Source organism: Alexandromys fortis, unplaced genomic scaffold (genome assembly GCF_014885135.2).
Source record: "Alexandromys fortis isolate MF-2015 unplaced genomic scaffold, M_Fortis_MF-2015_v1.1 scaffold_32, whole genome shotgun sequence".
Taxonomy (NCBI): Eukaryota; Metazoa; Chordata; class Mammalia; order Rodentia; family Cricetidae; genus Alexandromys; species Alexandromys fortis.
In genome coordinates this window covers 11,647,797-11,669,198 of record NW_026067938.1, presented here as the reverse complement: position 1 = coordinate 11,669,198, position 21,402 = coordinate 11,647,797, and the positions used below count along the sequence as shown (strand labels likewise).

Below are 21,402 nucleotides of genomic sequence, written 5' to 3'. Positions count from 1 at the left end.
GCTGGCGGCTCAGCCACCATCCAAGAGAGCACAAGTCTCCTTGCTTCTGGTTAAGTATCCCCGGAGAAGACCACGCCTACTGGGCCAAGCCACCCCAGTGCAATTGGCTGTCGGAACTGAAATCCCACAACAGGAACTTGTTTATTTCTTGTTCTTTTTAAGCCAAAATAATCTTGAAAAGGCAATATCTGATGTGGGACTCCCCTCCATATGCTGTGGATACCATTGGTTAATGAATAAAGCTGCTTTCTGCCTATTGCAGCACAGAGTACAGCTAGGAGGAAAAACTAAACTGAATGCTGGGAGAAAGAAGGTGGAGTCTGGGAGAAGCCATGTACCGGTAGGACACAACCACATGGAGATGCACAGGTTGATAGAAATGGGTTAATTTAAGATGTAAGCGCTAGCTAGGAGTACACTAGAGCCATTGGACAAGCCGTGGTTAAAATTAATAGAGTTTCAATGTGATTATTTTGGGTCTAGGCGGCTGGGAATCGAACAAGTAGCCTCCAACCTACAAATATCTCTTGTGATGCGGGTACAAACTGCCAAAGCGAATTTTGACATCTGTGGCTTTTTCTTCATGTCACATGTCTTTTACTCCCTTTCCTCCTTCATTTCTTACTGTGCCCTTCTGGAGACTTGCATATGCACATATATGATTTGTTTGATAATGTCACATGATCCCATAGGCCTTCTTCACTCTGGCTTCTGTTTGCTTTTCCAATGAGACAGTTCACAGCCCTGCCTTTGACCATACAACTTCTCTATTGTGTATCATTTGATCTGCTGTTGAAGCTCCTACATTCTTCATTTTGATCAATGCATTCTTTAGCTCCATATCACTTTTATCTCTTGTTGAACTTCTAGGGTGGTTTATATGATATTTTCCCAAAATTGTTTATTTAACTATTTTTTTACCTTGTACCTTTCTGTACAAGGTTCTTTGAAATAAGTATTTTTAGTTCTTTTATAGATAATTTCATCCCCCCCTCTCTGCCAGTCCCACTTTCTTTTGCTTTTTCTAATAATTCTGTCCAGTATTGTACCAATTAAAAAATCTTCAAGGGAGAAAAACAAAAAGAAGAAAAAAAATCATTCTCAAGGATCCAGCTTGGTTTAATTTCCTTTTCTCTGTTCTTTTCTATGATTTACTTTATTAATTTCTTCTGTTGACTTTTGCCTTCTCCTTGAGATTTAATGTCTTATATTTCTTATTTAACACAGTGAAAGCATAACTATTATGCTTTTTTCCCCTGAGATAAGAACCTAATTCAATGATTCAATGCCAAGCAGTGGTGGCACACACCTTTAATCCCAGCACTTGTGAGGCAGAGACAGGCAGACCTCTCTGAGTTCAAAGCCAGCCTGGTCTACAAGAGCTAATGTAATTCAGTAATTCACAATAATTTACAAGATGTATCTGGTGACTTTTGATATGTTTTATTCTCATTTTACATAAAATTTTTGGCAGTTTGTGTTATACTTTTTCAACCCATGACTACTTATAAATAAGCTCTTTAATTTTGACATTTGAAGATTTTTCAAATATTTCTATATATTGATAATTTAATTCCATACCTTTAAGGTACTAGAATATCTATAGTTTCTCTAAGATATATCTTTATGAATACTCATGTATTTGGAAAAAGAATGTTTCTTTTTTAATACATTTTATTAATTTTTCAAGATTTTCATGCGATGTATTTTGAGCACATCCAACCCTCTCTCCTGACTGCTTCCAGATAGATCCACCTCCCTACCCATCCATTGTCATGTCTTACTTTAATTTTAAGCTCATCATGTCATGTTTGTGTTATTCAAACACTCTCTCGTGTGAGGCCAACTCTGAATCTTTATTGATCCATCTGGCATCACACCCTGAGGGAAACAGACTCACCCTCTCTCTGTGGCTGTTAGTTCATATATGATATAAATCTCAAACTATATCTTCACTCTTACCCCTTTCAGCTTCTCTTATCAATTGATCGATAAGCAAGAATGAGACCCTGGTTTCCATGACGATGAAAGTTGCTGCTGGGTGCAGGGAAGTCTGCTTTGCAGGTCTTTACCAAGACCTTTTGAGAGTGGACACACAGACACACAGACATCTATTTGGATATGGAAATAAACAAATTTAGTTCTTTGAGACTCTTATCTAGCAGACAATCTTTTCAACCACGGAAACCTCAACAATATTCTTTGTATGATAATATTATATTCTGTATGACCAAAGAGTTGCTTCTCAAACTGTAGCCCCACCATGATGAAACCTACTGGTGTTACACAGGGTACAAACAACCTAGACCCATAGAGCTTCAACATGGATCTACAAAATTACTGTCTACACCCTACTGTTAACCTTGGGTGCTAAGGAGATGGCTCCATTGGTAAGGTGTTTGCTATGCAATCACAGGGACTTGAGTTCAGATCTCTAGCACCCACATAAAAATCTGGGCATGGTAGTGCATGTCTGTAGCCCCAGTGCTAGGAGCGTGGTATCACAGAGACAGCGATATCCCCAGAGCTTCCTTGGACAGCCAGTAGGGCCAAGTCAATGAGTTTCAGATTCAGGGAAGACCTTATCAAAATAATAATAATAATAATAATAATAATAATAATAATAAAAAGGGTGGAATATGACTGGGAGATGACACCCACTGGTGACAAAAGGCTTCTACACATCTACTCATAAGCACAACTGCACATTTCCATGAAAACATACTTATATATGTAAGACACAAACACAAGACAGTGCTGTCGAGCTTTCTTAAATATAAAGTGACAAAAACCAGCCTGTTAAACTGAAGCTTACCCCAAGTATACACATAGATCCACATGCACAGCAAAGGAAGTGTTTCTCATGCACTTTCTGGTGCCCTGGGTGGCTTTATCTCACACTGAATGTGCCCATTGGGTCATAGTTTAAAGCAAGCTTCTCTAGGATTCTATATGCGCCTCCCAGTCTAAGCACATTGGATCTGGATGAATAGGCACTGTCAGGTTCCATTCAGTCAAGCCTGCCTCTCTAACAACACTTCAAAGATTTTATTCACATAATGTATGCAGGAGGATTAGAACATGCACTCAGCTAAAAAGATCGCCCTTATGATGGGCATGTGCAATCTTGTTGCTCATAAACTCCTTTGTGTTATTTCCTACACAAACAAATAGAGATTCTCATGGGAAATATGCTTTTGTAATTTTTCAAAATGCATACTAAGGTTTATAGCTGTTTAAAAATGAACAATAAAATAGTACTTTAAAAATAAAATCTTAGAATGAATGAGTAGCTGTGGGGGCTTAATAATAATTTGACATATTTCCATTGACTGCATAATTTTATGAGTAAACCCAGTAACTGGTGGTGTGACTTCCCCCAGAGCAATTCAGTGGGCACTGATGGGACTGGCTGGCTGGCTAGCTGGGTCTCTCTCTCTCTCTCTCTCTCTCTCTCTCTCTCTCTCTCTCTCTCTCCTCTCTCTCTCTTTCTCTCGTGTGTGTGTGTGTGTGTGTGTGTGTGTGTGTGTGTGTGTGTGTGCATGAAATGTTTTCTCAGTGCCATGGCTTTCTTCCTACCAACTCACTGTTATGTAATATACTGACAAGATGAACATTTTGATGTTGGCTGTCTGGCATTATGGGGATATGAAGCCTGCAACCTCAGCCTAAGTTTTCTGAGCCTCGTACTTAAATGCATTTAATAAAACTGAGTTAGTTTTTGTATATTCTTGATGACAATCGCAAACATACAGGTGTCATAGCATGTGGACTGATTGTCTTTTTGTTGATTTGACACAAACGAAGGCCAACTGGAAAGAGGGAACCTCCTTGAGAAAATGCTTCTATCACATGAGCTCTGGGAGCATTTTCTCGATTAATGACTGATATTGGAGTATCTAGCCCACTATGGGTGGTCCAGCCCTGGGAAGAGGGTACTGAGTTGTATAAGAATGCAGGTTGAGCAGGCCATGGGGAAGAATCCAATAATCAGAGTTCTATGGTCTCTGCTTTAGTTTCCACCTGCAAGTTGTTCCTGCCTTGAGTTCTTGTCCCTTTGTGATGGACCATGAACTAGAAGATAAATAAAGCCTTTCCTCCCCAAGTTACTTTCAGTCATGGTGTTTTTATCATAGCAACAGAAACCTAACTAATACTGCCCGGTTAGCCTTTAAAATTAAATATAATATCATTTCAAGAACTCTCCTCTTGTCTTATTTTCTTCTGTATTGCTTTTTGTGTCAAGGTTCCTTAAATGATAAACAAATAGGAAGATGTTAGACAATGGTGCTATGAGCTCTACTCTGAGTTCCTTTGTACCAGTTAACAATTATAAGTCACACTCTGGCAGTCATGGCTGCTAACACACAGAGGTCGCCCCATAGATAGAACTATTGTTTAAGGACTTTTAGGACACAGCAATGTGGTTTAAAAAGACCAGTACTCTGAAACCTAGAGTTTTAGGTCTTAGTAAATTGAGTTTCACTATCTCAGAACATCAGAGGCTTAGTAAGTTACAGAGAAAAAAAGATTTATTTAGCTACGAGCTTTGGAAAATGAAAGCTCACGATGGGCTCCATCCTGTCAGCCTCTAGCTGAGGAATTTTTGGTTAGGTTATTACAGGGTGATGATATTACTGGATGCACACCCGTGTGAGAGTGGTTAGCTGCTTATGTCAAATAAGTCACAGAGTAGAAAAGGAAGCAGGAGAGCAAGCCAAGGAAGCCAAACTGACTTCCCTAGGACACACGCTCAGTACGACCAATTCAGTACCAACAGAGAAAGTGCATTCCCAAGGAAACACACCAAGACCAAGCTGTCTTAATGGCCTCTCCCCTCCCCCAGTGCACTCCATTCTTTACCAAATTTCCAGCATACTGACCATGGGGGGACATAATCAATAAAACACTCTTCATTTGAGTCTATAATAAATCGCTAGGTGACATTATGTTGTTCACATGTGTCACCTGAGAATTGCAAATGTTTATTTGTTCTATTTTTGGATTTTTGGAAACAGGGTCTCATGTACCCCAGGCTCACCTTGAACTCACTACATTGTCAATGATGATCTGAACTCCTGATCCCCCTGCTTCTACTTCCCCAGTACTGAAATTACAAGTCTATTTGACCACACCTGGCTAGGATTTATTACTATTATTATTATTGGTTTATTTGCACGCACATACACATATGTATACAGGCACATGCATGTGCATGTGGAGGAGAGAGGCTAATACAATCACACTCTACCTTCCTTTTCCAAACAGTAGCTTTCACTTAGCCTGATGCATCCTAATTTGGCTACACTGGCTGACCAGCAGACCCCATGGATGGAATCCTTTATCTCTGCCTCCCCAGTGCTGAGATTGCAGGTATGTGCTGGAATGCGTGGCTGCTTTATATTAGGGCTGAAGAGGTATCTCAATGGTAAAGAGCACAGGGTGTTCTTCTAGAGGACCCAGGTTCAATGAACAGCCCTTTCTTCAGGTCTCTGTTGGTACCAGACATGCACATAATGCAAAGGTATATGTGTGTACAAAACACCCATACACATTCATTATTAGTAGTATTATTTATTATATCAATGTGGTTTTATGCGATGCATATAATAAATGTATACAATGCATATAATGGGTGTATATAATGAATGTATACATTGAATATTGTTTAAAACATATTAAGCATATTTATCTTCTTAAATATTTGCCCTTCTCTGTTGTGATCCAGCTGCCATCACTCCCCCTGACCCACAGGGGAACTTCCTTGTGGTCTGTAATTGACAAGGATGTTTGTGTTCTTTCTGGCCAGTGGGTCTCCACAGAAGGAGTAGAGGTATAAAAGGTTGCTGGGCAAAATAAAGGTTGCTGTTCTTCCACCTGAAAAGAAGCCTCAGTGTCTCAACCCTGGCAAACACCCCTCCCCCTCCCCGCCAGTCTTGGCTACCCAGGCTGTGCTGGCCACAGCACTTCTCTTAGAGTTGAAAGACTTCAGACTCCTTTTAGCACTTGAAATGTTTTACACAGTATATTTATGGCTAGTTGCCCTACTGCAACATCACATTGGAGCATCTTATTCCCATCCCCTCCGCTCCCTGTCAATGTACTCTCTCAGTCTCTACTTTCTACCTCTCTCCATCTATTCTCTCTTAAGCCTTTGGTACCTACGATTCTATTCTCAACTTCTCTGTCATTTTTTTTTTCATATTCCCCACAAGAGTGAGATCTTGTGGTATTTGTTTAGAATTAAGAGAGTTCTTAGATCTTAAATTGCACTAAATTTTAGACTAATGAGATATGAGCTGATGGAAAAGAAAAAAAAAAACCTTTGCAGTTTAACTTGTTCTTGGTATTTCTTAATCTTTCAGGAATATTAAGTACCATTAGCCCCCTGTCACTGGAATAATAAACTCTATATAATATACTTGAAAAGCATTTTGTGCAAAGTCATACATTTAGTTAAGCTACCAGCATGTCAGACTAACATGATTTTTGTTGATATGCAATGGTATCTTTATTTCATGACCCCAGAATTAGATTTATGAAAATAATAGTGAAAACCTAGGCGGAGGTTATCTGCCTTCCATGTTAGGGCAGGATTTTATATAAGCTTAGCCTACCTGTAAGGGCTGGCTCTCTCCTTTCTCCTCTCTCTCTCTCTCTCTCTCTCTCTCTCTCTCTCTCTCTCTCTCTCTCTCTTTCTCTCCCTTTTCTTCCCTCTCTTCCCCTCCCTCCCTCCTCCTCCTCCTCCTCCTCCTTCCTCTCTCTCTCTTTCTGTTTCTCTCTCTTTCCCTGCCCCCCTCCATTTTAGATAAAACAGAAGAACATGTATGTTGCCGAACGGTGTTTTCTGGCAACTGACACAGCCATTACCATTTCTCAGTTAGAGTAACTGCGATCATCCACAAGCAATGCTCACAAGATGAGGTCTGTCCACATTTCTTCAGGAAGGAGTCCCTGGATGGTCCCTGTGGTCACAGCAGCTTTCTAGTTCTTCCCTCCTGTGCCCCCACTGATCCTCAGGTGCTTGTAATCCTACACAGTGGTACATAGTCTTGGGGGTGCATGCCAGGATGCCTGGGAGCTGGACCTGGAGGTGAAAGGTTAACTAAGAGGGCACTCCACCTACGTCCATTTCTGGAGGTCACCTTCCATGCTTAGGTAAGACTTTAATGTGATGTAGCTGTGCTAGGATTATCCACAGTCCTCTGAGCAACACTTCACCCATCTACTTGTGGGGTGGGGAAAAGCCCAATAGACCTATTGGTTCATCAAGGGTCACAATTGTTTCTTTGGTCTGTTTTCAGTGTCTTTCCTGGGGTAAACAGACTTTTGTTCACAACTTTTTCCCCACGAAAAGTTACATAATAGCACATTTCCCCCTTCAGGTTTCTGTAGAAAAGGCCCAGTAGCTACACATAGGGCAGTTTGATTTGATCATTGAGACCAGGGATAAGCTGGTACGTCTAGCTCTGCTGTGTCGCTGAGAAAGATCTCCAGACATTCTCCCAACTGAGTCAGCTCGCTCAGACTTGTTACAAAGTAGCGGGTGGACCAGACTCATTATTAAAATAGAATCTGCCTTTCTGTTTGGGCTAAAACCTTTCCGGGGAGACTGCTTAATGTGGTGAAGCGTATCAGTTCCTGTCAATCTAAATAGAAAGGTAACACAGGTAAAACCTAAAAAGATACAGTGATGTATCCACCACCCAGAGATGCTCCAGGGCACATCAACCACCTGCAGAATATTTTGAAGCGTGGAGCCTTAGAGTCAAAGCCAAGCAGTTAAAGATATCGAAGCTCTACAGAACAAGGAGTCTGGGATCCTTCTCCTTCCTCCCATCACGGGAGGATCATATACTTTTCACTGTTTGATCTGGAAGAATGTTTCAAAGGAGGCTACAGAGAAGGCCTGGAGGGTGCTAGACAGTAAGCTTTTCCAAGCTGGAGTTTGCAAGCTTTTGCCACCTGGAATTCACAGCAGTAGCCAAGGAGCTGTCGCTAAGAGGAAACCGGAACTTCATTGCTTTTTCATAGAACGGGTGAATGATTCTACTCTCATTAGCTATACAGGCATATGATGTAAATAGTAAGATGGGGAAGGGTCCTGTTCAGTATCTTAAACTTCTCACTTCTTGCCTGTCATTTCTCTGCTGCGCTTCATTCCTTTAGGAGGCTTGGTAATCATGGGTCTTTACTCTCACAATCTGGAATTGAATCCGCCTCTTTGAATCGACCTTCTGAGGGGATTTTTATGTCATTTTGATGCTGTCCTTTATACAGCCTGGAACTTGAGAAAAGCATGGCTTCAGAGGAGCAAGGAGGAAGCAGTGGACAAAGAAATGGAGAGGACCTCTGTGAGCAGACAAGCATACTGAAGCTAGAACTCATATTTCTGTATTGGGACTTCAGCGCCCTCTTCTTTGTTTAAGTGTATGACATCCTACTCCCTGCAGATCCTCGGTGACATATTTTTCAATGAAAGGCACCTGGCTCTAACATGAACTTTGTAATTATTACAGTAGTGTCGGGCCCACAGAAGTGGGTCCACTTCACCTTGACTGAAGATCAGAGATCTTAAGTCTACTTTTGCTCTTTCAACATTATTGAAAAGAGGTCTGACTTAAGGATTGACTACAAACAAGATATCCTGACCTAGGATGTGGTTGCTTGGTGTTTGGGATATTAAGAGTCTCCATAGAGGTGGATCCTGTCCACCTTGATCAAAGGTCAGAGGAATCAAGCCTGCTCCTTCAAGGATATGACAGGATGTTTGACCCAGGGAATGGCTCCTACAGGAGACTTGCTCTAAGGTGTAGTTTCTCTATGTCCTGCCTGAACAGCAGAACGTTGAACTCAGCATATGGTTGTTTGATCTTTTAAGTACTGAAGTGTAGACGGCTGCAGGACCGGGCGGAGTAGAAACTTCTGTTTACAAATGGAGCACAAATGTTTGACAAGAATTTTCACATAAAACCTGAGAAAGATTTTTAAAAAAGGATTCTAGACAGACAAGAACAGAGTCAAGCACAGCTTGTTGGGAACAGTCTTCACTCCAGTAGGCTGTTTGCTGGCAGCCAGCAGAGATGCAGCTCCTTCAAGAGAGGCTTCCTGACTCAGCTTAGGCTGAAAAAAACCTCACAGTTCTTTGAAGAGGCCCTGTCACAAAACACTTAAATGGTGTTTATGAGCAGCCAGCATCAGGCTTCTTGGTGTTGACATAGACCTAGAGACTCCACAGAGATATCGCAATAAATTTGACTCCTGCTAGTACCTCTGCCATTAAGTAAGACTTTCAAAAAGCTAAGGAATGGGGTGGAGCCAGCTGCCAAAGCCATAGCTTTAATTAGTCATGCTGTTTAGTAAACTAAAGACTCAGGTTCTCAGAAAAAGATAAGGATACACAATGAAGTCAGATTCAGAAGGAAAAAAAACTTAAATTGTTTACTGTGTGTTTAAAAATATACGTAGGCTTGGGAGAGGAAAGAAAAAGATAAAGTCTTTTTTTAAAAAAAAGAAATAAATAGAAAAGTTGGGTGTGCTGATACATGCCTCTAATCCCAGCACTTGGGAGGCAGAGGCAGGCAGATCTCTGTTCATGGGCAGCCTGGTCTACAGTGTAAGTTCAAGGACAATCAAAGATGCACAGAGAAACCTTATCTCAAAAAACAAAACATTAAAAATTAAAATAAAATAGAATTAAAAAAATCACATAAAGATGGAAAATATACAGAAAATCTGGATACTGTATGTTATTGTGTTGGCTTTGAATTTTTTGACTGATGAGGAAGGAGCAATAACTGCTAAAAGATTTGATTATAAATTCTGCTGGATTATTCCAATCTATGTATTTTGAAAATGCCTAGTCATATCTCTCTATATAGCTCAGTATATTCAAAATATTATTTCAGTGAGTTATGTGTATGAAAAATTAGCAATCATTTTGCATGACTTTGATTCTATGTTTTTAAAATCCAATGTGATTTGAAAAAGCTTCATCTCAAGAATAACGATTGAGAAGAAAGATTTAGAAAGATAGTATAAGAAAGAAACAAGTTTGTTTGGTTTTGTTTTTTTGTTTGTTTGTTTGTTTTTGAGATAGGGTTTCTCTGTGTAGCCCTAGCTGTCCTAGAACTCACTACGTAGGACTGGGTGGCTATGAACTCTGAAATCCACCTACCTCTGCCCCTGCCTTGTAAGGGCTGGATTTAAAAGCATGGGCCACCAATGCACAGCATGTGTTTTGAAGGAGCTAATTTTTTATAAGTTCTTTTTTTTTTCCTATCAAAGTCACACAGTTTGGAGCAAAGATAAGAAATGAGGCAAAGTGACTTTGGGGGTTGATTTCATCAAAACTCTGAGCCTGAGGAATAGATGATAAATACCTAAGGGTGTGATAGTTGGTGGGGATTAGAACGATTCAAGGATGTATTTAAATGATCACAGTTGGTACGCAGAATAAAAACTTGTCAGGTTTGTAGAGAAAACACTAGGAGATCACAGAAACCAAGGAGAGTGCGGACATATTTCAAGAAGTAACAATGACAGACAGGCAGGAGATAAAATGCATATGAGGACTAGAGAAAGTCTACCAGATATGGTTCGAAGGTGACCTCTGAAACAATGAGAGCCTTGACCATTGCTGAGGAAGAAAAGAGGACTTGCTAAGCTCTTCCTTAAAACTTAGCTCTGGCTCCTTAAAACTCGGCAGTAACTGAAGATATTTGGATTGAGGAAGCTGACTTTTCCCAGTAGATACAGAACCAGCAGGAATCCTGGCAGAAGGAAACAGAAACCAGCCTAAGGTTGGGTGGAGCTCCGGGCAATTCTTGATTAATGGCCAATGTAAAGAAAACTCAGCAAGAAGCCAAGTGACCGAACACAGGGAAAATTGTAGGGAAAGTACTGCTGGGACTCAAAACTATTGCAAAACCATTGGTCTCAGTCACACGTACACATACACACACAAGCAGAAAAAGATTAATTAAAAAAAAACTTGTCATCATAAAGACTTCTTGAATTTTTTTCAACTGCTTCTCTTCTCCCCATATGCAGTATTTCACACCTTGTCTTTAGTTACGATAAAAGTGACTGGGTCCAATGGGAAGTTAATGGCCTGAAAGTCCTCTAAATTGCACTGGCTAGGCTTCTAGTCTAGTATTTGTTCAAGTCTTATTTTGTTAACATCTAATCAGCATACAAAATGGCAAATGTTTTTAGTTTGTGTTAATTGAAACCAGCTTGAAGATAATAAGAACTTGTGAGAATCAGCTCATTCAGTCTTACAGTGAATCCCTCATTTGTGGGCAGATTCCCTACGGGTTGCATTTGACAAGGATGGTAGGATAGGGTGTGGGATTTATTCATTGACAAAAGTCCCTTGAAATTCCCTGCGATTTCATCAACCCTCGGGAGCTCAGTGTGCACACACGTTTGTGAAATCTAAAAGGTGACACACTGGGTTATTCTCCAAAATGAGCACGTTGGACTCTCTCATTCCTGAGGGAGGGAGCTTTACAGATATAAAATTTAACTTATTGTCTACGCCTGTCTAAAACTCTTGTCGTGTTTTCTTATATCTGTCATTGTCTGTATTAGAGTCTAGTACTAGATCTGTGGATCCCATTCCTTGAACTTCCACACATCTTTTGCAAGTTGAGAAATAACCAAAGGTACAATGCAAGACTAGAGGTTAATTAATAATTCCACACAGGAAATAATATGTCGGTTTATATATGACATCAAAAACTAGTGTGCCAAACTTCCTAGCTGTTGTGCTAGAAATTGTTGTAGATGACCTGTTTATTTTTTGTCTCACAGAGAAATAGCTCTGATCATTCCCATGTAGACAGTATATTCATGCTTCTGGAAATATCAAAATCACATTGACTCAATCATTGCTATTGTAATGGAACTGGCAGTTTCTAGATAGTAGATCACTTTGTTCCAACTCATTGTACTGCAACATAATCGCTGACTAAGGATACATGGGGATGTCATAATGAACTTAAATAAAAATCCATGGAGGTGACAGGCCAGTGAGTCCAAGACAGTATAAAGAATTTGTAGTAACATAGTCCTATTATCCCAATACTTGGGATGGGGGACAAGGTCATTTTGGGCTACATAATGAATTCCAGGCAAGTCTGGATTACTTGAGTCCCTGCTTTAAAATTAATAACTGTGGAGCAGACAAGATAATACACAATGTCTGCTCAGAGTCACACTAAGGGGCTGTATTCATGGGAGGAAGGGTTCTTCTCAGGCAATGGGCAGTATTTCAATCTTCTAGCACTTTGGTTGGTTGTTCCAGCACCTTTGGGTTTCCTCTAATGGGATACCTATGTAGGTCTCCTATCTGGATGAATAGGTAATGACCTTATTACTTTAGTGGGAAATAAGTTCTTCAAGTGCAAGTTGGTTGTTTTTATCCTGGGACGAACTGTGCAAGAAGCACAGGTTACTAAGGGTCAAACTCCTGAAGGTCCGAGTCTTCGTATTAAAGAGTGGAATTCTCTAGAGTCCCGTCCTATGACCCTGAAACAGATTGTTGCATCCAATGCTTGTTAGGGACAACCCTTCAGTCCTGCTTGAAGGCAGCAGTGGACTTGCCCTGATCCCAATCTACCTCGAGTCAAAAATCAGCCTTGTTGTGAGGTTAGAATGACTCAGCGTGACTCCATCGTGGAATGAGAGCCACAAAAACTTCTATTTTAAAAATCTAAGTGATTTTTTTATATATATAATAGATCCATTGTCCTTATAAAATCGATGCGAAATCTTGAGGTTTGTGATGTATGGGTCTGAATTTGAATGGGCATTTGGGGTCAGCGTCCCCTTGTATCAATTCACTAGATGTTACTAAGGACAGTTTGCATGGAGAATCTGTGATCACATGTGGGAGGCCTATGCTGGTGCCTTTTATTGCTTAGCACATTTACTTTACCTGTTTCTCTACAGTCGCTATGTCCCATAGACCTGGAATTCCTCTCTGAGAACCGTGGATACACGGAAACTGCTAACAGAAGTTGTGTGCACGTACCAGTTCTGGAGCATGCTTTCTCTGAAAAGTATGCTTTAAAAAAAGGATAATTAGAAACTCGATTAAATTTATGTAGCGCATCAGATGAGCGGTCACGTGACTAACACTATTAGTAGTTGAGTCAAGAGCCCTTCACCACAATATAAAGCTGAAAAGGGTAGCACTTCCTAGTAAACCATAAAAATATACAGTAATCAATTCTAGGCCAGTGTTCTGCTTCGTTTTGTGTTAAAATCAAAAGTTTCACATTGTAGCTTCAACGTTGTCGGAGATTCCTCAAGTAAACAAAACAGCATGGAATAAGAAAGCTTGATTATGTAACTTCTGCTTTTGCTGGCTAGGAGATACCAAGTCTCATTTTCTCACAAACCCACCTCCAAACAACCACGACTGCCTGCCTAGTCACAAGTCTGGAGTCTCCCAAGTTTTGATTTCATCAGAGGAAGTGGTACTATTTGACCAACGCTGCTGGTTTATTATCATCATCTACAATAATTACTTTTATGTTCCCAATTCTCAGTAAAAAAAGACACAAAGTCCTGCTTACAAGAACCTTCAGAAATGACCCTGAGATTGGGTTCTGCCAAGGAAGGGGGCATTTTTTCCCCCCTGCCAAGCCCTGCCTTTCAGACTCACGCCCACCCAAGCTAGCGGGCTGGCGCAGAACCACGTGTGCGCGCGCCCTGGCCCCGGCCATACAGAGGCGCGGAGCCGGTCACCGCCTTCCTCGAGCTTTGGCGCGCGGCCGCGACTAGCGCTCCCGGCGGGGGTCGCGAGCACGAGGGAGGGGCGTGGCGGCCCCGCCCCTTGCCCCGCCTCCTCGCCCCTACTCAGTGGGGCGCCCACGTGCCCAGCCCGCCTTGTGCAGCGCGGCGGCGGGAGCTTCTGTCTGCGCGGACCTGGAAGGTGGCAGCAGCTGGTCTAGCCTTCTCCCGCTTGGGATCCCCAGCGCACTGCAGCCGCTCGCTCGCCGGTCCCCGTCCCCGTCCCGGTCCCCGTCTCGCGGCCCGAGCGCTGCCCCAGTAAGTTGCAGAGAGTGCGCCGGGGCCAGAGGGGAAGCGGTGGGGCGCGGGCGTCCAGGCCGCGTCCAGCTGCGCGCAGCTGCCCGGAGGAGAGGCCGCGCTCCGGAGCTGAGCGTCCAGGGTACTGCGGGCAGGGGCTGCAGCCTCGGACCCTCGTCCTCCGGGCTGCACCCTGGGCTGCCACCCTCCTCTTTTTGTCGGCCTCTGGTGCCGCTGGCTGACTCGCACTCGAGGCGGGCATGATCCACGGCGGCCACGCGAGTCGTAGAACTTGGGATAGGGCCTGACACTGGGGCTCCGCTAGTGTCCACTGTCACTTTAGTTCCGGGGGACCCTCAGTATCTCTCTCCGGGAGGGCAGCCTGCCTCCATACCCTGTACACGGAGTGGTCCCCCGAAGTCTCCTTTCACTCTCTTGGGAATCTTGGTTTAAATTTGGAACAAGGCTTGGATCGCTAGAAGTCCTTTCCCATCCTGCTCTGGATCTGGTACGACAGGTAAAATGACCCACTTGGGCGTGGGGGAGTTTGTATCGCTGACTTAAAGTAAATGGGTGCAGCATTAAGCGCTTGAGTTGTTCTGTGCCTCTTAATCCCATTCCACGAAGCCTTCAAGCCTTGATTACCTTAAGACCGTCGCTCCAGGTTGTAGGCTTGACTAGTCTATTCCTTGACGCATACTTGCAGTATGTGGCGTAAGGTAACCCTATAGTTACTTCAAAGAAATAGGCTCAACAAGAGTCGAACGGCCACAGATGGCTCTCAAAGTGGAAGCTGCCTACATGCCAGAAGTCAAAGAGTTAATCCTATTCAAACACTAAACTCTGTAAAACTGCCTTCAAAAATCTTAGGTCACGACTCCTTTGGGACTGAAGAATTCTATCCATGTGGATCAGTTCTTTGCGAGAATGGAACTATCAGAATCTAGGGCTTGGGCCGTGTAGTTAAAAGTATGCCTGGCCTCTAACGTCATTCTTTTAAGACTTGGTTTTCTTTTCTACCTCCATATTAATATTTACCTTCACAGTAAAGCGAAACGTTTTATTTGTTGTCTCTGGCTAGGGACGGTGCAGGTGAAGAATACCCTATTGTTATATATGCTTTTTGTGCTGTTCGATCTTTTTTTTTTTTTCTTCTGATCGCACCAAAGTAGCATGAAGAAATGAATGATACACGGGCTCAGAAGAACGTTTTTTCCCTTGCCTTATGCTAAAGAGCTGCTGGCTGGCGACTGTCCAGGAGTGAATCTTGGAGGCAGCATTACATGTGTTTGCATTTTTCCGGCTTTCTCCTTTGCTCGCCACTCTCCTTCCCTCTCTGTCTCTTGATGAGTGAATGTCATTTCCCTTAAGGCATTTTAATCTTCTGGGATGTGTCGCGAACTTGAAAATCAGTCATACTAGAGCATCTTGGTACCTGCAGAGCTTCCGTTTGCAGAATCCTGAGCTTCACTTGGTCGGCAAAGCCCTGATTCCAGTCTCCAGTTTTTGTCGCTAGGCTTAGAGTTAAGAGCCTGGGAAGAGGAATGACAGGAAGGAGAGCAATATGGTAGCTGTGGACATTTTGAAAGTCTGAGAATTTGGCCTGGCGCTGGTGGTGCACGCCTTTAATCCCAGCACTCAGGAGGCAGAGGTAGGGGGATCTCTGTGAGTTAGAAGCCAGCCTGGTCTACTAGAGCTAGTTCCAGGACAGGCCCCAAAGCTACAGAGAAACATTGTCTCAAAAAAGAAAGAAAGAGAATCTGAGAATTTGTTGAGCTTTTTTGTTGTTGTTGTTGTTTATTTTTTTTAATTTAGTTTAATTTTTTTTTGTTTTTGTTCCATATTTCCAAGTCTCTGGGCCCCTTGAGCCCTCGTATCTGGAAAGTTTTGAAGCTGGGGTTTCCTCGCTGCCAGCCACTCACCTTTACAGAGCCATTTGCCTCCTCTCCCTTCTAGGTGACTCAGTGCCCGCCTTTTGTGTTCTTCTATCTTTTAGTTCAGGTCAGTGTTCTTTCTTCTCCCTCTCTTAGCCAGAGACCCTACTGGTAAGTGGCTATTTCTCCTTTATCCAAATGTTCTTCCCTTAAGGTTTTCTCTGGTAACGTGTCTAACAGACTTCATGTTGCTCTTTTTTGTTACATTTGTTGGCTCCTGTTGGTGTGTGGCGGCAGTGGGGGTGGGGTGGGGAATGGGGGAGTTCAGAGCCATCTCCTTGTTTTATCTCAATGCCTTTCAGGGACAGCTTTCAGGACAGAATCTGGAAAACACCCTCATGCTGCTGTTTGCTTCGCTTTCCCCCAGATATAGTAGAAACATGATCTTGAAGTCTGGTTTCTTAAGAGATGACTTTGTGGTGCCAAATATTTAGAAGAAAAGGAAATTTTTCAGTTGAATGTGTTTCTAAGCTTTCGTGTTCGACACTGTGTGCCAAAAGAATGCTTCACAGCCGGGTGGTGGCGGCGGCGGTGCCAATGCAGGCTTCTAATCCCAGCACTCACTCAGGAAGCAGAGGCAGGTGGATCTCTGTGAGTTCAAGGCCAACCTGGTCTACAAGAGCTAGTTCCAGTACAGGCTCCAAAGTTACAGAGAAACCCTGTCTCAAAAAAAAAAAAAAAAAAAAAAAAAAAAAGGAAGGCTTCACCATGCAACTGAAAAGCCGAGGGAGCTGACCTTACATTATACCTGTCTAAACACCTTAGCAAATTTAAATGTTTAGCTTCTACTGAACCTTTAGAAAAACATCCAGCACTCTATTGATAAAACCTTGAGCAATAATAAAAATCCATGAAACGCTTCCTCGTGGTTTTCTATTTCAAAAACTTGTTCTTCTGTTCCCTCACCTGGTATGACCTAACATGTGTTCAGTGTGTCTTTATCGTAAAATAAATAGGAATGGTTCCAACAACTTGAGGAAACGTGTCGTCTGTCTTCTGATGCTTTCATGCCTTCACTCAAAGTTTCTTGGGTTCCTACAGTACACTAGGCATGTATTGAGTGACCCAAAGCTAGTTACTGCCATAAATAGTGGTGGGATGATTCTGTAATCACTTTTGCAGTTGGGAAACTCTTCCTTGATGGACTTTAAAAAAATAGTTTATTGTTGTTAACGGTATAAAAATAACAAATCTCAGCACATTGGCTTCAGCGTTGTGCTGCATTGTGACATAGGATGATGGTGTTGCCGTTTCGTTATCAAAAGCATGTATGCTGGGTATACAAATCTATGTTGATCTGCTCATATGTCCTTTTGCCTGCTTTTCTGGCCCCTGACTTAGAAGTGGTAGCTATAGCTGCGGAAATGAGAGTGCTACTTTGTAAGAACAAAGCAGGCAACAGCTAATCCAGACAATCCCAGCTCCGTCTATTTGGTGTTCTTGTCTAACTCAGTAAGCGTAACTGCTTTGTGCTATGGTGTGGGGGCAGGCAGCATACTACGCTTTTCGTGTGCTTGTGGACACTTGTAGATACGTGTAGATGATAGGTGTCGATTTCTGAAGACATCCCCTGCCCTTATGGCAACATTCTGACTGGTAAGTATGGTTAGTATCAATTTAAAAAACTCTCTGAGATAGTGTGGCTTTTGTTTAACAGACTGGATTTTAATGTGTGAGTCGTGTGTCTTCTCCGTTCTTATTGCAGCTTTCAGTTTGGATCTCCATCCTTCTAGAGAGCTGTGGCTCCTCACTGTACTAGATGTGGATGTGGATACAATATGTTGTCGGAAACCTTGGGTTTTCTTAACGAAGGGTTTGATTCACCTGAAGCTGGCTCTTCACGATAAAGGCTGTTGTGTGCTCTCTTTTGTGCTTTATGCTTATCTGCCTGTAAAGGAGCAAAGATAGGAGTTAAATATGTGCACTGAGCCTAAGAATACAAAGCAGGCCTGCACGTGCTAGCTGGGTAGGAAGGCACTGGGTATGCTATCTCCTCTCTTCAGAGCTGACCCTGAGCAGAGACCATGCAACACAGAAGGAAAGAATGGCCTGTGACCTTTCCTGCAAGAATTAATTTCATTAAAAAAAAACTTATTAAACAATACATACTAAGGAATGTTTATGGCCCTTGTTGGTTCTTGCTGGCTGTTCCTCTTCTTTCCTGAACTCATGCTGACTTTGAGACTCCAGTTGTCATCCCATGTATAATACAGTACTTCTCAGCACTTCTCTTGGAGATGCCTTTCCAGTGGCCCCTGCTGGGCACAGGACATAGAGCTTGGTGCCCTGTCACCCAGGGGTGCAGAGCAATACCAGAGCTAAGACGCTCACTTTAGTTTAGTCCTTTGCTGGGTGGGAGGGGTGTTCGTTCATATTTAAGAGAACTGGCTTTGTTGTTCTTAAAAAGAGGCATTTTCTTTTATGACGTCTGGTAATAAAGTCTTAAAACTCACTTGTTATTCATTTTTCTTTTTGTGGGCAAAAAAAAAAAAAGGTGTTTGAGCTGCTACCTTGATCGTAATAGGGAGATAACTGTGAGGAATTCTTGCGTTAGCTGGGATATCTACTGGTGTCAGCTTGGCAGTGATGATGGTGCTACTCACTGGCAGAATTAATGGCTATTTTATATTGAACCAAAAGAAAAAATTAGAGTGTCTCTCCAATTTCAGCAGCATTTATTTAATATGAATGTGGAGCAGATTTTCTAAATGCAGTATAAGTTTTAAAAAAAAATAAGAAATAAACTTAAGATGTGTTGACCACCGCGTGTGGCGCCTCTGGTTCTTTCCCTGCTTGCTGTTCCTGCTGTACAGTTTATACAAGGTCTGTATTCCCTGTAATCAGCTTCATATGCTTCCGAAGTTAGCATGTCAAATGTTGTTATCTAGTCTACATAAAACTTGCGCTATTTAATAATGATACAGTAAGCCAGATGACCGAGTGCCGTTTCCTAAATCAGGGCCCCCTTAGATTAAAGTTTTGCAACTTCCATCCCAAGAGTATCCTATGTGACAGTCTGTGTGGAGTTTTCCATAGGTGTAGTTCACGGAATGCTTGTAATTTGCCCTAGCAGTTGTTCTGATTTAAAAAATAAAATAAGATAAACTTCAGAGCTGACCTTGGTGGAGCACCTTCATTTCCCAGCCCAGCACGGGAAAGGCAGAAACAGGAAAATCCAGTGAAAAACTCATCCTGATAGTTTGTATCAACTTGCACATGAATTCCCCTGGGAAGAATGTGTTTCTGAAACTCCAGGTTGCCCTGTGCAGCAATGTTGCCTGCTTTGTGGGCCTACTTTCCACACAAGGAACATTTGTTCAGGGGAAGAAAGAAGAACCTGTGGCCACAGCAACTCCTCTGCACAGCAGTGACTTGTGACATATCTGATGGAACTTAGAGATATTTTGTGAGACGTTTTTATCCACCCATCCCACACAAGTTCCCTTTTCCGTAGAAAATAATGCCCCTTCCTGGCCATCTTGTTTGAGATTTCTGAACATACTCTACTTTGATTCAGTAGACAGCTAGAGTTTCTACAAATTGGGATAAGAATCCCACAATACAGAAGCCATTCTTGATGCCTTGGGAAGGTACCTGAAGAGATTCTATGGAGTCTGCATGGGGCAGTTTTGATCATGCATTCTGTCTCCTTGCCGATTTAAGATGATCTACAGGTTCTGAGGGGGTCAGGTCATAGCAGATGGGGACTCACTGTGAGATCAACTAGTAGAAAGATGAGGTTTCTCTGTCCCCTGTAGTTGATGTGGTCGTCAAAGCAGACAAGATTATACAGAGCAGCCTGGGGTTTAGAAAGGGGCTTTTCCAGGGGGAATCATACCCAGCTGGATACAGCTATCAGAAAGAGTTTTCATAGCATAAGGACAAGTGGCCTCTTTGTGGCATATTGAAAGTGTTAAAGCTCCCTGGAATCTCCGTCTTTATGGTCTTTTCTCCAAATTCTCAGATTCACATATTTCAGTATGATTCCGGATCAAGAAGTGAATTTGGTTCAACTTTAGCAACATATAATCTTGTTTGAATGTTTGTCATTACACCCATCAGCAGGTCCAACCAGAATGGGTAAGAAGGATATATAATGTTGGAACATCTTTAAAATGACATTGAGATCCATCTTCCTGGAGCACTGTACATTTGATGTAGAAATTGTGGAAATCGCCGGACTTTAGTAAACTTGTTGAATCAAAGCCTAACTAAATGCTAGTAGCCGGGAAGGCATGCATGGCTGGAGGAGTGACCAGTTTGTAGCAGTCCCTCGTCACATTTGCTTAATAAATAATGTGCTGAACCAATGGCAGCGAGCCCAGAGGGGGGATATTTACAGTCAGTTTCTCTGCTGAAGTCCATCTTTTGCAGTTTGTGTGGTTGGGATTTGTAATATTTGGTTAGGGGGGTGGAGGAGAGAAAGAAAAGGCCCTCTGATGTACTGCAGTTGTGACCCAGAGCTCACGTAGGGGGAAGGAGTCTTGTATGGATGCTATTCATCAAGAAAAGAGCACCGAGTGCATTTGCATGCCACTGAGGAACAGTAGTGGGTGTTGATACAATTTGTAGTACTCGCTGTGTAAACACATCCTAGGCTGGTGCCGCGTTAAACTCCTGAAACTGAACAATTCACCTGCAAAAGAGTCCTATCCTCAGAGGATTCCTGCATGAGTAAGGCTTATCTGCCCCAGGTGCGGTTGGTTTTATCACATAATGATTATAGTAGTTGGTTTCGTATCCCAAAGTCTCCAGTGGCCTTAAAACTGTCCTGTGAGAAGTGTCTGCAGCTTCCCGGTGTTCATTTCTAGCATCTTTCTTCATGGGCAGTTACTGAGTTCCTGGCACTGATTTCTGTCCCAAGCACAGCACTGGACAAATGTGGAGAGAAAGAAAGCACCCGAGAATGACATTTTAGAATGTTCTGTAAGCTCAGAAGTCAAGGTCTTGAAAGACAGAACGTCAAAAATTGAGACAGTAGATCCATTGCAGAACCTAAGAATTTAGGTGGAAGTACCGATTCATTTCAGGTGATCTTGCCTTTGTGAAAGAAAACTATAAATTGCTAAAAATGCACATTTCATGTGGAATTTTGCAGGCAGGAATCAAATTACAATACCCACTTAAAAGTTTTTAGATTCTAAAATTTTCTTAGAACCTAACATGCATGCATATTTTAGCACAGTGGAATTTTGAGGATGTGAACAGTTTTAATAAATGGCATACTTTACAAGAAAATGAAATATATATGGTTAATCTGGGGGGGGAGAGACATTTTAAGTATGAGATTTTAAGTATGAGTTCTAAACCATTGAAGTCAGTAAGAGTTAAGCCCCATAAATGGCACTTTTGAACAAGGGCTATTTGTAAGTGCTTTTGTGTTAGCTCAAAATAAAAGAAGAAAGCTGTGTGGGTTTTTGCCTTTTCA

General features: G+C 42.2%; 1 protein-coding gene across 2 annotated transcripts in view; it reads left to right on the top strand.

Annotated features, from left to right (window-relative positions):
• The first annotated feature begins 13,879 nt into the window (after positions 1-13,879).
• The window catches only part of Slc7a2 (solute carrier family 7 member 2), a 57,422-nt gene continuing 49,899 nt past the window's right edge, over positions 13,880-21,402 (top strand). The window contains exon 1 of one of the 2 annotated variants that reach the window (XM_050147197.1): positions 13,880-14,061. The gene's annotated coding sequence lies outside the window, so the exon portion shown is untranslated. The remainder of the gene's footprint in view (positions 14,062-21,402) is intronic. The other variant, XM_050147198.1, reaches the window with a different exon arrangement.